Source organism: Rattus norvegicus, chromosome 3, assembly GCF_021556685.1.
Source record: "Rattus norvegicus strain SHRSP/BbbUtx chromosome 3, alternate assembly SHRSP_T2T, whole genome shotgun sequence".
In the NCBI taxonomy this organism is placed as follows: Eukaryota; Metazoa; Chordata; class Mammalia; order Rodentia; family Muridae; genus Rattus; species Rattus norvegicus.
The window spans coordinates 108185026-108197498 of NC_141536.1; the positions used below are offsets into that span (position 1 = coordinate 108185026).

The 12473-nt window shown below is 45.1% G+C and overlaps 1 protein-coding gene across 3 annotated transcripts in view; it reads right to left on the minus strand.

Annotated features, from left to right (window-relative positions):
* The window catches only part of Frmd5 (FERM domain containing 5), a 270865-nt gene that overhangs the window by 181316 nt on the left and 77076 nt on the right, over positions 1-12473 (minus strand).

Below are 12473 nucleotides of genomic sequence, written 5' to 3' on the forward strand. Positions count from 1 at the left end.
TGTAGTGATACTTACAGGGTAGAACTTCCTCCGTATTAGAAAGCACCAATTCTACATGTTATAAAATATTTATCTAATAAGGGAGTTTTAGATTTAATAAATCACTACTATGAGAATCATCTGTCTATTTTAAAAAGCATTCATGCTCTTGATAACTAACACAAAGGGCAATGTGAGACAAGAACACAAGGGAGACTCAAGGCCAGTCCCAGCCTCACAGGTACTAAAGTCACAGAGAATAAACAGGACACAAAGGAAGCCCAGCAGTGTGACAGTGTAAGATAAGAATTCAGGATGACTGCAACCAATGTAGGTCAGGAAACCAGTGTTAGCAAGGCAGCCTGTACAGTGTTGTTAGCAAGGCAGCCCATACAGTGTTAGCAAGGCAGCCTGTACAGTGTTGGCAAGGCAGCCTGTACAGTGTTGGCAAGGCAGCCTGTACAGTGTTTGTTAGCAAGGCAGCCTGTACAGTGTTGGCAAGGCAGCCTGTACAGTGTTGGCAAGGCAGCCTGTACAGTGTTGGCAAGGCAGCCTGTACAGTGTTTGTTGGCAAGGCAGCCTGTACAGTGTTGGCAAGGCAGCCTGTACAGTGTTTGTTAGCAAGGCAGCCTGTACAGTGTTGGCAAGGCAGCCTGTACAGTGTTGGCAAGGCAGCCTGTACAGTGTTTGTTAGCAAGGCAGCCTGTACAGTGTTTGTTAGCAAGGCAGCCTGTACAGTGTTGGCAAGGCAGCCTGTACAGTGTTGGCAAGGCAGCCTGTACAGTGTTGGCAAGGCAGCCTGTACAGTGTTTGTTGGCAAGGCAGCCTGTACAGTGTTGGCAAGGCAGCCTGTACAGTGTTTGTTAGCAAGGCAGCCTGTACAGTGTTGGCAAGGCAGCCTGTACAGTGTTTGTTAGCAAGGCAGCCTGTACAGTGTTTGTTAGCAAGGCAGCCTGTACAGTGTTGGCAAGGCAGCCTGTACAGTGTTGGCAAGGCAGCCTGTACAGTGTTTGTTAGCAAGGCAGCCTGTACAGTGTTTGTTAGCAAGGCAGCCTGTACAGTGTTGGCAAGGCAGCCTGTACAGTGTTGGCAAGGCAGCCTGTACAGTGTTTGTTGGCAAGGCAGCCTGTACAGTGTTTGTTAGCAAGGCAGCCTGTACAGTGTTTGTTAGCAAGGCAGCCTGTACAGTGTTGGCAAGGCAGCCTGTACAGTGTTGGCAAGGCAGCCTGTACAGTGTTTGTTGGCAAGGCAGCCTGTACAGTGTTCGTTGGCAAGGCAGTTGCTTTTAGAAGAGTTTATCCGGCTTACACCTCCAGGTAACATCCATCACTGAGGGAAGTCAAGGCAGGAACTCAAACAGGGTGGAACCTGGAGGCAGAAGCTGATGCAGAGGCCATGGAGAAGTGTACTTACTGGCTTGTTCCTCATGGCTTGCTCAGCCTGCTTTCTTAAAGAATCCGGGACCACCAGCTCAGGGACAGATACCACCATACCTGATTGGAAGGTGGCACTTCCTCAATTGAGGTTCACTCCTCTCTGATGACTCTAATGTGTCAAATTAACATAAAACTTGTAAGCAGCATGAAGCTATCATCCGTATTGTCACGGACTATGAATGAAGGCTAAATGATATTTAGAAATAAAATTAAGTGTTCTGGGTCAGCAACTTCTAATTTCTTTTGTGTGTCTAAATATACAAATGAAATTAAAATACCAATATTTACACTAACATGGGCAACTTGAGAATACCTCATACAGCCAGCTTGGGGACATAAGACAAAGATCAATGTAGCTATGGAAACAGTTGAAAATGGAGATAACAACACAAATCAAAGGACTCACTGCCTGGCATTGGAGAGCAACTTACAGCGACTATTAATAATTGTTATATTTAATTTGTAAATATGATTTTTATCTCTCAGTGAGATATTTAGGAAATCCTTAAGTGTTTTTCCTCAGGAGAAGAAAATAATAAATCTAATTAAAGCATTGCACTTGGCTGGTGCATTTAATCATTCATGAAATGAACACTATGAAGTCAGGCTTATTTGGTACTTGGCATGTGTTCATAAGGTGATTTATTTCAGACGTATACACAGATGTATGTGTACCAGTAAACTCATACATGAATTTATGTGGCCAGTGTTTTTAAACCAAGATTATAAATTCCTCAAAAGCCAAAAAATTGATATTTAACCTGTAGGACTCCTTATCACTAGCGGCAGGTGGAGTGCTCACGATATTATCTTTAATGAAATCGTTCCTGATTTAGCTCTTGTCTCCTGAGCACGGGAGACGTCTGAGGAAGATAAACTGCAGACCATTAATGTGAACAAGATTTTGTGATGGGGGAGAAAGAGGGAAACCAGTGATCAAAGAGTCCGACAGAAGAGGGGCCTAAGTAACACGTTCACGAACATGGTGCTATTTCACAGAATGCTCACCTGCCATGAGCTTTGAAAAAAGGATTTGTTTTATTTGTATGTATATGGATGTGCCTCATGTGTACTGTACGTGTCAGGAGAGGCTAAAAGATGTGCTGGATGCCCTGGAGCCAATTACAGATGGCTGTGTGTGTGCTGGGAACCAACCCTGGGTCCTCTCCAGCCCACAATCATTGTTTTGATGATACTGTAGATCAGTGCTAAATGCAACCTTCACTCTACAGGAAGTTGGGATTTGCTTTTCTCAAACATACAGTTTTTGTTTTGTTTTTCTTTAGGACCACGTGCTTCTTCTGCGGTCCAGAGAGGAAGGGAAAAACACACAGAGTGCCCATATAAAAGTAATTTAATGACTTGAGGACAAAGCTCAGGCCAGTGCATGTGTGAGTTCGTGTGCGCGTGTCTTCCTGTGTGTGGAGAGGCCAGAGACACCTCTCAGCAGTCGTCCCTCAGGTACTGCTGGCCTTCACTTTGGGGATACAGTGTCTCTTGTTGTCTAGGGCCAACACGTATGCTGGCCGGGCCCCAGAGTCAACCAATCGCTAGCTCCCCAGCACACACATGAATTAAGAGCGTTTGCCACCACGCGGTTTTCTTTCTTTTCCTTTTAACACGGTTCTTGAAGGTCAGACTCAGAGTCTCACACTTGCAAGGCAAGCACTTTACCAACTGAGCGAATATCCCTGGCCCCTTGAGTTCTATTTTAAGGCTTATCCAGGAGAAACGTTTTTCAAAACGTCTTAGTTAATCCATACCCTGATATTATCTCTGCGCATGCTGGATTTCCATTTTACTTTGTGTTATAGTAATTATGTTTCTGTTCTATTCTCCATCTTGGTCTCTTTTTATTATATTTTTTCAAGAATTGGCACTGAAACACATAAATTAGGTAAGGAATACATTATTATAACTCATTTCCAGCTACACACACTTTTTAAACTCTCCCTCCTTTGGGCAAAAGAAAAAAAAATCCCTTTCTACATCTCATTAGATGTAGAAAGGACGGAAATGAACAAACAAGGAAGGGTGACTGGTAAGCTCCCCTTCTGCAGAAGCTAATCTAAAACGTGAACAGGACCAGGGATTACTTGGGTGACGTGAGTTAGGATGACCAAATGCAATACTTTTTATAAAACGCTGTAACCACATTAGTATATTGTCTTTATGGAGATACCACGTAGGCACTGAAAAATTACAAAAGCAATAGCACTGTTCATATAGTCGTTGCATTTGGGGGTGAATGAATCCTTTCTTTACAACTCACCTCTACATTACATCTCACTGTCTCCAGATGCACAGGGATCCGTCCATGTAGCCTTGTATGAGCTGTGAGCCAGTCTGCACAGTGACTTACTCTGGCCAGTTGGATCCCTCTGCTAAGAGTCTGGAATTGAAACTGTGAGATCTATCAAGGGGATGAATTTATGAGCTACGGAGGCACTGCAGGGGGAAGTCACTATAATAAACAAGAACAGAGGAGTCCTGCCTGTCTGTACCTCTAGGAGTCCTGTCTGTCTGTACCTCTAGGAAAAAGCAGATGTAGAACAAAGGGAGTAGAGCGTGTTCTCTAGCTCCTGCCTGAGGCCAGCTGCTCTCTGATTCTCGGGTTTGGCAACGTTTATCTTTTTATAATGAGCCCTCCTGTCACGCTTAATCTTGATTGTCAAGTAGATGCAATTTAGAAGCACTGTGGAAACAGCTCTGGGCATATCTGTGAGGGATTATCTATATTGGTTTAACTGAGGGGGAAGACCCACCCTACAAGGGCAGTAACATTCCATAGACTGCACTAAAGAAAAGGGAGAAAGTGAGCGGAGGGTAAGCATCTGTTGCTCCCAGCTTCCTGATTGTGAGCACAGGGTGTCCCTCCACCTCCTGCTGCTGCCAAGCTCGACCTCCACAGTATCCCCGGAACTGTGGGCTTCACTAGTTAGTCCTAGCTATAGGTGACAACAACCCTCACTCAGAAGTGTACTGGAAACTCTCAAGTGTTTATCAAGCCCCTGCTATGTACAAGTTATTGTCCATGGGTGTACAGATATCTCAGAGTTTTATTTTCCACATAACTTCTTTTGATCACAGAAAAAATTATTTTAGACCTTACATGTTTGTGTGTGTGTGTGTGTGTGTGTGTGTGTGTGGTTGTTTTGTTTTATTTTATTTTATTTTTCGAAAGATGGTTTCTCTGTGTAGCTTGGAACTTGTTTTGTAGACCAGGCTGGCCTCAGACTCAGAGATCTGCCTGCCTCTGCCTGCCGAGAGCTGGGATTAAAGGTGTGTAACACTACCACCCAGTTTAGATGTTACATATTTAAAAGCTGTATGCCCATAAAGTAAACTCAAGGCCTGTGCTTTCTGTTTTACTTTGTTTTCACATTTGTTCTGTGAGTTCCTAATAAATGAACACAGAGGTTGGTATTTGAGAGGCACATGGAAGATAAAGAGACAGTGAGTTCAGAGAACTTGTTCATCTCAGACTCCGTTCATTCAACAAATTTCAACTGTACTGACGATTCCTAGGGAAATTCACTAGGGAGTGCATTAAAATGGCTTCTTTGGAAAACACCAGTGGACTTACTGTGTCCATGAGACGTAACCACGATACAGTGGTTAACTTGTATTATTCATGAAACTTCATGACACCACCTGACAAAGAATTATACTCTGTAGTGAATAACTATACTGTAGAGTCCCCCTCTCCCCAAATGGTCCCGCATAAGTCTCACCTGGCGAACTTGGAAACTACAGCTAATCAAGAGCTCACCTAATAAATTAGAATCTAAGAAGCAAGCCTAGGGGACCCTTATGTGTGACAAGCGTCCTCAGGAGATTCTCTTCCTATTTAGCAAGAGTCTGGAGAATGACCTTGAGTTTCACACACACTCACACACAGAGTGTGTGCGCGGGCCAACTGCTGCAGGCTTTTGTGTATCTGATCCTGTTCTTTCCTGTTTGCATTCAACTATCCGTTTCTCTTCAGATCGACCCCTGGCCTGGAGCAAAGTTCCCTAGCTTTCCAGAGTTTGACTCCCTTGTTTGTTCCTAGAGCAGCCAAGTACAGACCCAGTTATAAAAACACACATACCTATGTCTTCTCCCCATTCTTTGTTTAACCCTTCCAACCACTGAACGGACTCAAAGGCATCCCTGATTGGTACTGCCTGGCCTCGATGACCCACCTCAATTCTAGAGAGACGTTTTAGAAGGGCTGGCCCAGACGTCTTCAACAAGTACCAGAGTAAATTACACCCATGCTTTGTGCTTGTTTGTTTGGTTTATCCAGACAGTGTCTCTCTGTGTGGCCTTGGCTGTTCTGAAACAGGCTATGCAGATCGGTCTGGCCTTGAACTCATAGTCATGCTCCTGCCTCTGGCTCCCAAGTGCTGCGATTGAAAGGATACCTCACCATGCCTGACCCATGAGACTAACAGAGCGACTGAGTTGATAACATATGAACTACTTCCGCTGTTTAAATACTTTAAAACAACTGACGTAGCATAACACTATCTACTTCACAGTCTGACACAAACTCCCCAGAACATTGCCCAGGGTCAGATCTAGTAGTGTGCATTTTTAAAATACATGCTATGGAAAGGAACTCACAAGGGGCAGTCCCTGGGCCAGCCCACACACCACAGATGTGTTGCTAAAGTTAATGTGCACACAGGTTCCGCCGCTGAGTACTCCAGCTGCTGTGCTCTCTGGGAAACACCAGAAATGCATGCACGGGCAGAAGGAGGAAAGACAGCCGGTGATCCCGCCATACCTCGTGACGTAATGATACGAAATTATGGCACGAGTAGTTAGCTCATGGTGCATGAGGAATGTGTTTCTCTCAGTGAGAGTTGATGAAGTCTGATAAGCCCATTGTTTTCTGAAATAAACAAACCAATACATCTGATGATTACACTAACTTCTCCAGGGTTTAAGGATGAGAATGACGTAACACAAATGATGAAGGGTAGAAAGAACAACCCCTCCGCCCCCAGGAACCGTAATAAGCAGCATCAAATAAACCAACAACAGGCTGTCAGCAGGGTTTGGCTTTTGCTACATAAAGAGCAGTTTGGTTCATAAGATTTACACAGGGGAACCTGAACTGCCCCTAGAATGACAGGAGTCTGGGGTGTCCTGATCAGGAGGGAGAGAGATCTGTCCTGGGAGTAAGTAGAAGATGCCACCAAAAGAGACACAGGGAGGCTCTAACGAAAACAGCATCTCTGAGGGAGGCTGTGCCTTCAACGCTATACACAGAGCTAATACACAATGATGTATACACACATACAATGTGCACACATGGTAACCATCTATCTATGCCTAGACATTCAGACTAGGAACTCGACTAATGTGTGCAAACTCCTTCTGTGGGCAGAAGGACTGCTACTGTGTGCCCAGATGGGGACATGGAAAAATTATGTTTACCCAACTTCACAGAATCCATGCCAAAATATTCCTCCCAAACAAATGATTTCACTTGTTCTTGTTTTCCTCCAACACACCAGCCTGACAAACTGTTTTATACATGAATTTGACTTTTCAAAAACTGGTATGCGCTGATAGCAAACTCATTACATCTTTGTGCTCCGATGGCTAAAGGAAGGCCTTCGACGGACACGTGAACTGCAGCCTAGTGTAAAATTATATCTTCCAAAAGCACAGGAGAGAGGACCTGTGCAGCAGCAGACCTGGCTTGACCCCATGGCGTGTGCCATCAGCAGGAGCCAGATTCTTAAAGTAGCCAGAAAAGAAATGACGTCCTCCCCGAAGCTCACAGTGACAAGAAAGATAAAGAAAGAAAAAGAAACAGTGCTTTCAAAGCTCACAATCTTCATTAAACAGAAACCTGTTTCCACACAAAAGGAGATATAACCAGAAAGGCGATTGGGCGGGATCCTTGGCTATCCTTTCTTACCCACAGAGCTGGGCAATATGAACACTGACCACAATGAATGTACAGCTTCCTCACCAGTAGTCATTTGAGACATCAGATGCCTCCCAGGGACCCTGTCCCAGGTAGGACTCAAGGACTCTACACGCTACCGGCTATTACACTCATTCACATTTTTAAAGCATCGTGTATTAGGATAGTTAGCTGTGTCATGGGGCAAGGTGGCGCATGCCTGCTGTCTCTGCTACAATTGAGACTGAGGATCACTTGAGCCCAGGAATGGCCAGCCTGGGTAGCAAAACAAAACTCTAAGAAATATAGCTGTGCATATGAGGCATAATTAGAGTCACATTTTCTAGACCTACAGAATTTTTCTAGGGTCAATATTTACTGTTTACAGTAAAGATGCTTGCCTTGCAAATGAAGAACAGTGAAGTATTAATCATCAGCACAGCAGCACAGCAAGACTAAGACCACACTGTCTTCCAGCTCCCTGATTAAGGAACGCACCATCAGGAACCATTTATCCTGATGTTGATGGTTGCTGCATGAAAGCCAGTCACCCCCACGTGCCAACACCTCTTCACACCAGCACGTCATAATTCTGGCAAAGTCTGGCAAATGCGCAGCCATTTTAATGATGTTGAGGGGGTTTGCAATGCATCTCAGAGATTGCATTGTATGTGCAAGGCTCTGGGTCTGTGCCGAAAACAAACAAACAGAAACACAGGGAAATTAATGTGCTTACGAGAAGAAAATGCATAGCCACAATTCTTAAGCCAAGCATCCTCAAAATTTAACATGCATACAAACACCTTGGGGTCTCATTAAAACACAGACTTGGATTCAGAAGTTCTTGGCTAGCCTGAGCCTGAGATCCTAACAAGCTCCCAGATGATGCTGATGACTGCGGACTCCATTTCCAGTAGTGAGACCACCTACCACGACCTCTCTTGGGAGTCCAGAGTAATCTCTTTGTCACACAGAATTCCCATCCCATCACAAGAAGAAAGCAGACACTGTTAAAGGGGAACATACAAAAGTACATGAAGATTGCTGGTGTCCTTTCTGGAGAATGGGAGGAGAATGCAAACTTGGGATTCCTGGCCCCGATTTTAACTTGCACCCACATTCTAATCTCCTTTCCTCAAAATTGGCTGGGCATCCTGACTCCCCGGAGGGAGACAGAGACTGCCTGTTGCCGAGATTTAGCAGTATCCAAGGTACCAGAGCATTATCTTTTACCGTCTAATGCAATTGCTTGCCAGAAGGCAGCCTAAAGACAACTGCAGGCCTCCTACAGAAGTGGCTGTAAGACTGTCTCTGGAATTCAAGATCTTGATGATCCTGGATTCACTGGGTTTCACAATATCTTAAAAATAATCTCATTGTTGGGCGGTGGCACATGCCTTTAATCCCAGCACTTGGGAGGCAGAAGCAGGCAGATCTCTGAGTGTGAGGCCAGCCTGGTGTTCAGGGTGAGTTCAAGGACAGCGAAGGCCACACAGAGAAACCCTGTCTTGAAGAAGCAAACCAAGCCAAAACAAAACAAGACTTGTCCAAGCTTAGGAAGACTATTTTCCCCCTGCCCTTTCTCCCTGACTTAGAGCATTTGGCAAACATTCTGAAAGACACTCTGAGTTCTGAGCCTGCCCACAGCAGGAATGGTGGTATAGCACGTTCAGAAGGTTTTTATATGGTAAGATGGAGAACAGCAAGGAAAGGCTGAAATTGTATTCGATAGAGCTGAAACCTACTCATCTGGATGATATCCAGTAACGCCTCGATCATAATATTGCATCCAAATCACATACACAGTCACCTAGCAGCAAATGGAACCCGCGTACTAGAAGTAATTAGGGCACATCAAGCCACCCACAGATGCATCACCGTCATCCGTGAAGACACACACGTTTAATGAGCACAATATACTTCTTCCTAGAACAACACTTTTAAGAGGGTGCTGTTCACAAGCTGATCCTCAGAACTAAAATCGGTTCCTCATTATTAAAATTAGTGGCATCATAATGAAGCCAAACTTTTAAAATTTTATCTCTCTCACTTCCCTCCCCCCACCCAGTACTGGGGGTGGGAGGGCTGAACCCAGGCTTTGAACACACAAAAAACATGGCTCTACTACTGAGCCACACCCCCAGTTCCATAAGCCATCATGTAACAACAGAAAAGCCACAATCATCAATGAGACAGTGTGAGGCCATGGCATCTCCTCTCCAGAGCAAAACATAAACCACCAACAGCCTGACTTCTGAGCCTAAGAGTCTTTTTCTCCAACCCTTGAAAGAAGGGTTCTTTCACATTCTCTGCATTCTGTTTTAAACATCAAAAGTCCTGGTTAACAACAGGGTCAAGTAACCAGACCCCTGGAAGCTCCCAAGACTAAGCCACCAACCAAAGAGCATACAGGAGCTGGTCCAAGGCCCCAGACACACATGTAGCTGAGGACTGACTGCCTTGTCTGGCCCCAGTGGGAGAAGATATGCCTAAGTTCTCTAGAGTCTTGATATCCCAGAGAAGTGGGATGCCTGGGGGGGCACTCTCTCAAGGAGAAGGGGAAGGGGGACGGGGTAAGAAACTCTGGGAGAGGGGACCAGGAAGGCAGGGGGACAATATTTGGGATGTAAATAAAAAGTTTCTAAAAGGTACTGGTCAAGAGAACTAGTCCCTGGCTAGAAATTCTCCTGAGTCCAGATCTGTATGCCAACAGGGAGAGGCCAACGGGGTGGGCCAGCATGATTCTTTGGAGTACTCCCCTAGAAGGGAGCATGGAGGAAGCTGTGGAGGGTGTAGGAAATCCAAGCTAAGCTAGTTAGAGTATTACAATACCCTGTCTTCCCCCAAAGGATATGATGGACCTTAAACAATGTAAAAAAAGTAATATCCTAACCTCATTAGCTAACCTACTTACTATGTATTTCCTCTCACTGATTCCCTGGAGTGTCTCTGGATTCCAGGCCTCTTAGACGACTTGAAACCTTCGTGAAGATGAAATGAGACTGATGGCGAGACCTGGTGCGCCTGTTTCTTTACAACTGTCACTGTAAACAGTGGAAAGAAACCTATTTGTTCCCAGAGTGACAACCGGACACAGAGTGACCCCAGAAAGAGATATACCCATTCCTAGGTGACCTATACTATGTGTTTGCAAATACTTGGCCAATGAGAATTTGGAGAAGAAAGGTGTTGCAATGAATGTTATCATAGAAAGGGAAAGGAGGACTACGTTGGGTCCTCCTAATTTTTTAGGGATGCAATGCATAATTAAAGGAAAGGTAGTTACAGCTTCCCTTCTTTTAAGAATGAAACCACAACCAAAAGCATTAGAAATACTTATGCAGTTTTAAAAATGGCGACCTTGGGTCCTACTTCTAGAGAGCCTAAGTCACGGATTTGGAGGAGGAGCTCAGAAACCTACTTCAAACCATCGTTAGTCATTCTAAGTTCTCCCCAGTCCGGAAGCAGTGGCTTGAAGACACATGTGGCACAAACCTTTAGATACCTGCCAGGAGTGGTAGTGCCCTCCTTTAGTCCCAGCACCAATAAGCAGAGGCAGGTGCATCTCTGTGAGTTCCAGGCCAGCCTGGTCTACATAGTGAACTTGAGGCCAGCCAAAGCTACATAATAAGACCCTGTCTTGAAACAGGGAAAATGAGTCATAACTGGTTTTTATGTCACCCTATCACACTCAAAGACACCATGGTCAAATCTTTGCAGTGACTGAATCTCTTGGACACATTCACCTCCCTGGACCACAAGACCTGACTGCAAACAAGATGCAATTGGACATACACTGGCCGGGGGAGCCTGGTAAGAACACTCCCGTCAGAGGATGGAGGACAACACACTTCGATGTGAGAACAGAGATCCACCAACCAGTAAGGGAGAGGCAAGCCCGCACGCAGCGGGACGAGCAACTACAGTCAAATCCTGTACGGGCAGAGTTCAAGTCCAAGAGAGTGAGAACTTTGAGAAGAAAGGTGTTGTCATGAATGTTATCACAGAAAGGGAAAGGAAGAGAGAGGAGAGGTAGGGAGGAAGGGAGAGAGGGAGGGAGGGAGGGAGGGAGGGAGGGAGGAGAGAGAGAGAGAGAGAGAGAGAGAGAGAGAGAGAGAGAGAGAGAGAGAGATATCTCAGAATGACTACAGGTTCTTCAATTTTAAGACTATATTTCAAATAAACATGCTTACCAAGTTATTGAAATGAAATTAAAGGAAGTAAAGGGGCCATTAAGAAATAAAGTGGGCTGGGGATTTAGCTCAGTGGTAGAGCGCTTACCTAGGAAGTGCAAGGCCCTGGGTTCGGTCCCCAGCTCCGAAAAAAAGAACCAAAAAAAAAAAAAAAAAAAAAGAAAGAAATAAAGTAAGAGAAGTGAAGATCGCATAAATGGACTATTTTTAATAGGAAAATAAGAAAAGGAATTAACCTGATTTGGAGTTAAATGTAGTTTCTCTGCAGAGCTCCCAGGAGACTTTAGAAACACAGCTTAGAAGTCTCCCAAGCCCATCTACCATCTACCCCACTAGCCAGAGAGAGACAACGGTTCTCCTCAAGTTTCACGCACTGCCTTGGCAGCCCCTTAAACAAACAGCAGAACAGAGAAACAGGCTGTACCTCTTGCTGTCAGCTATGGTGCGTGAGTGAACAGAAAAGCCAGGCATTGCTTTTTACTCCCTTGAAAGCCTAACAAGAAAGCAGATGAAAGCAGGTGTCTGTGAAACAAAACAGCATTGTGTCAATGCTGGGAAAGAGACCAGCTGTGAAGGTTGGGAGATTTCCTTTCTAGAGACAGACAGACAGACAGGTAAGACAGGTAAGACGACACACACATGGTCAACAAGGTGGACGGACCCCCGAGGGCCTGACACGTTGTAGGTGCTGTGCTCAGGCTTGCTGAAATTAAGACAACAGCCTTGAGAGCCAGCATGGCCGACTCTGGACTCCACAGCTGTCACAGGGCTGGACTCCAAGAGCTTGCCAGGTTAGTATGGAAGCCTCTGCCCAGGCTCAGATTCTCCAGAAAGGAAGCAACCGGAACAACATTGCAATAAAAATGGCAGAAGACAGAGGAGATCCTTGTGTTCTGAAGAGATCCTCGTTGCACGATCCTCACGACTCGGGTTTCAAAGAATGCTTTCATTTAGGCA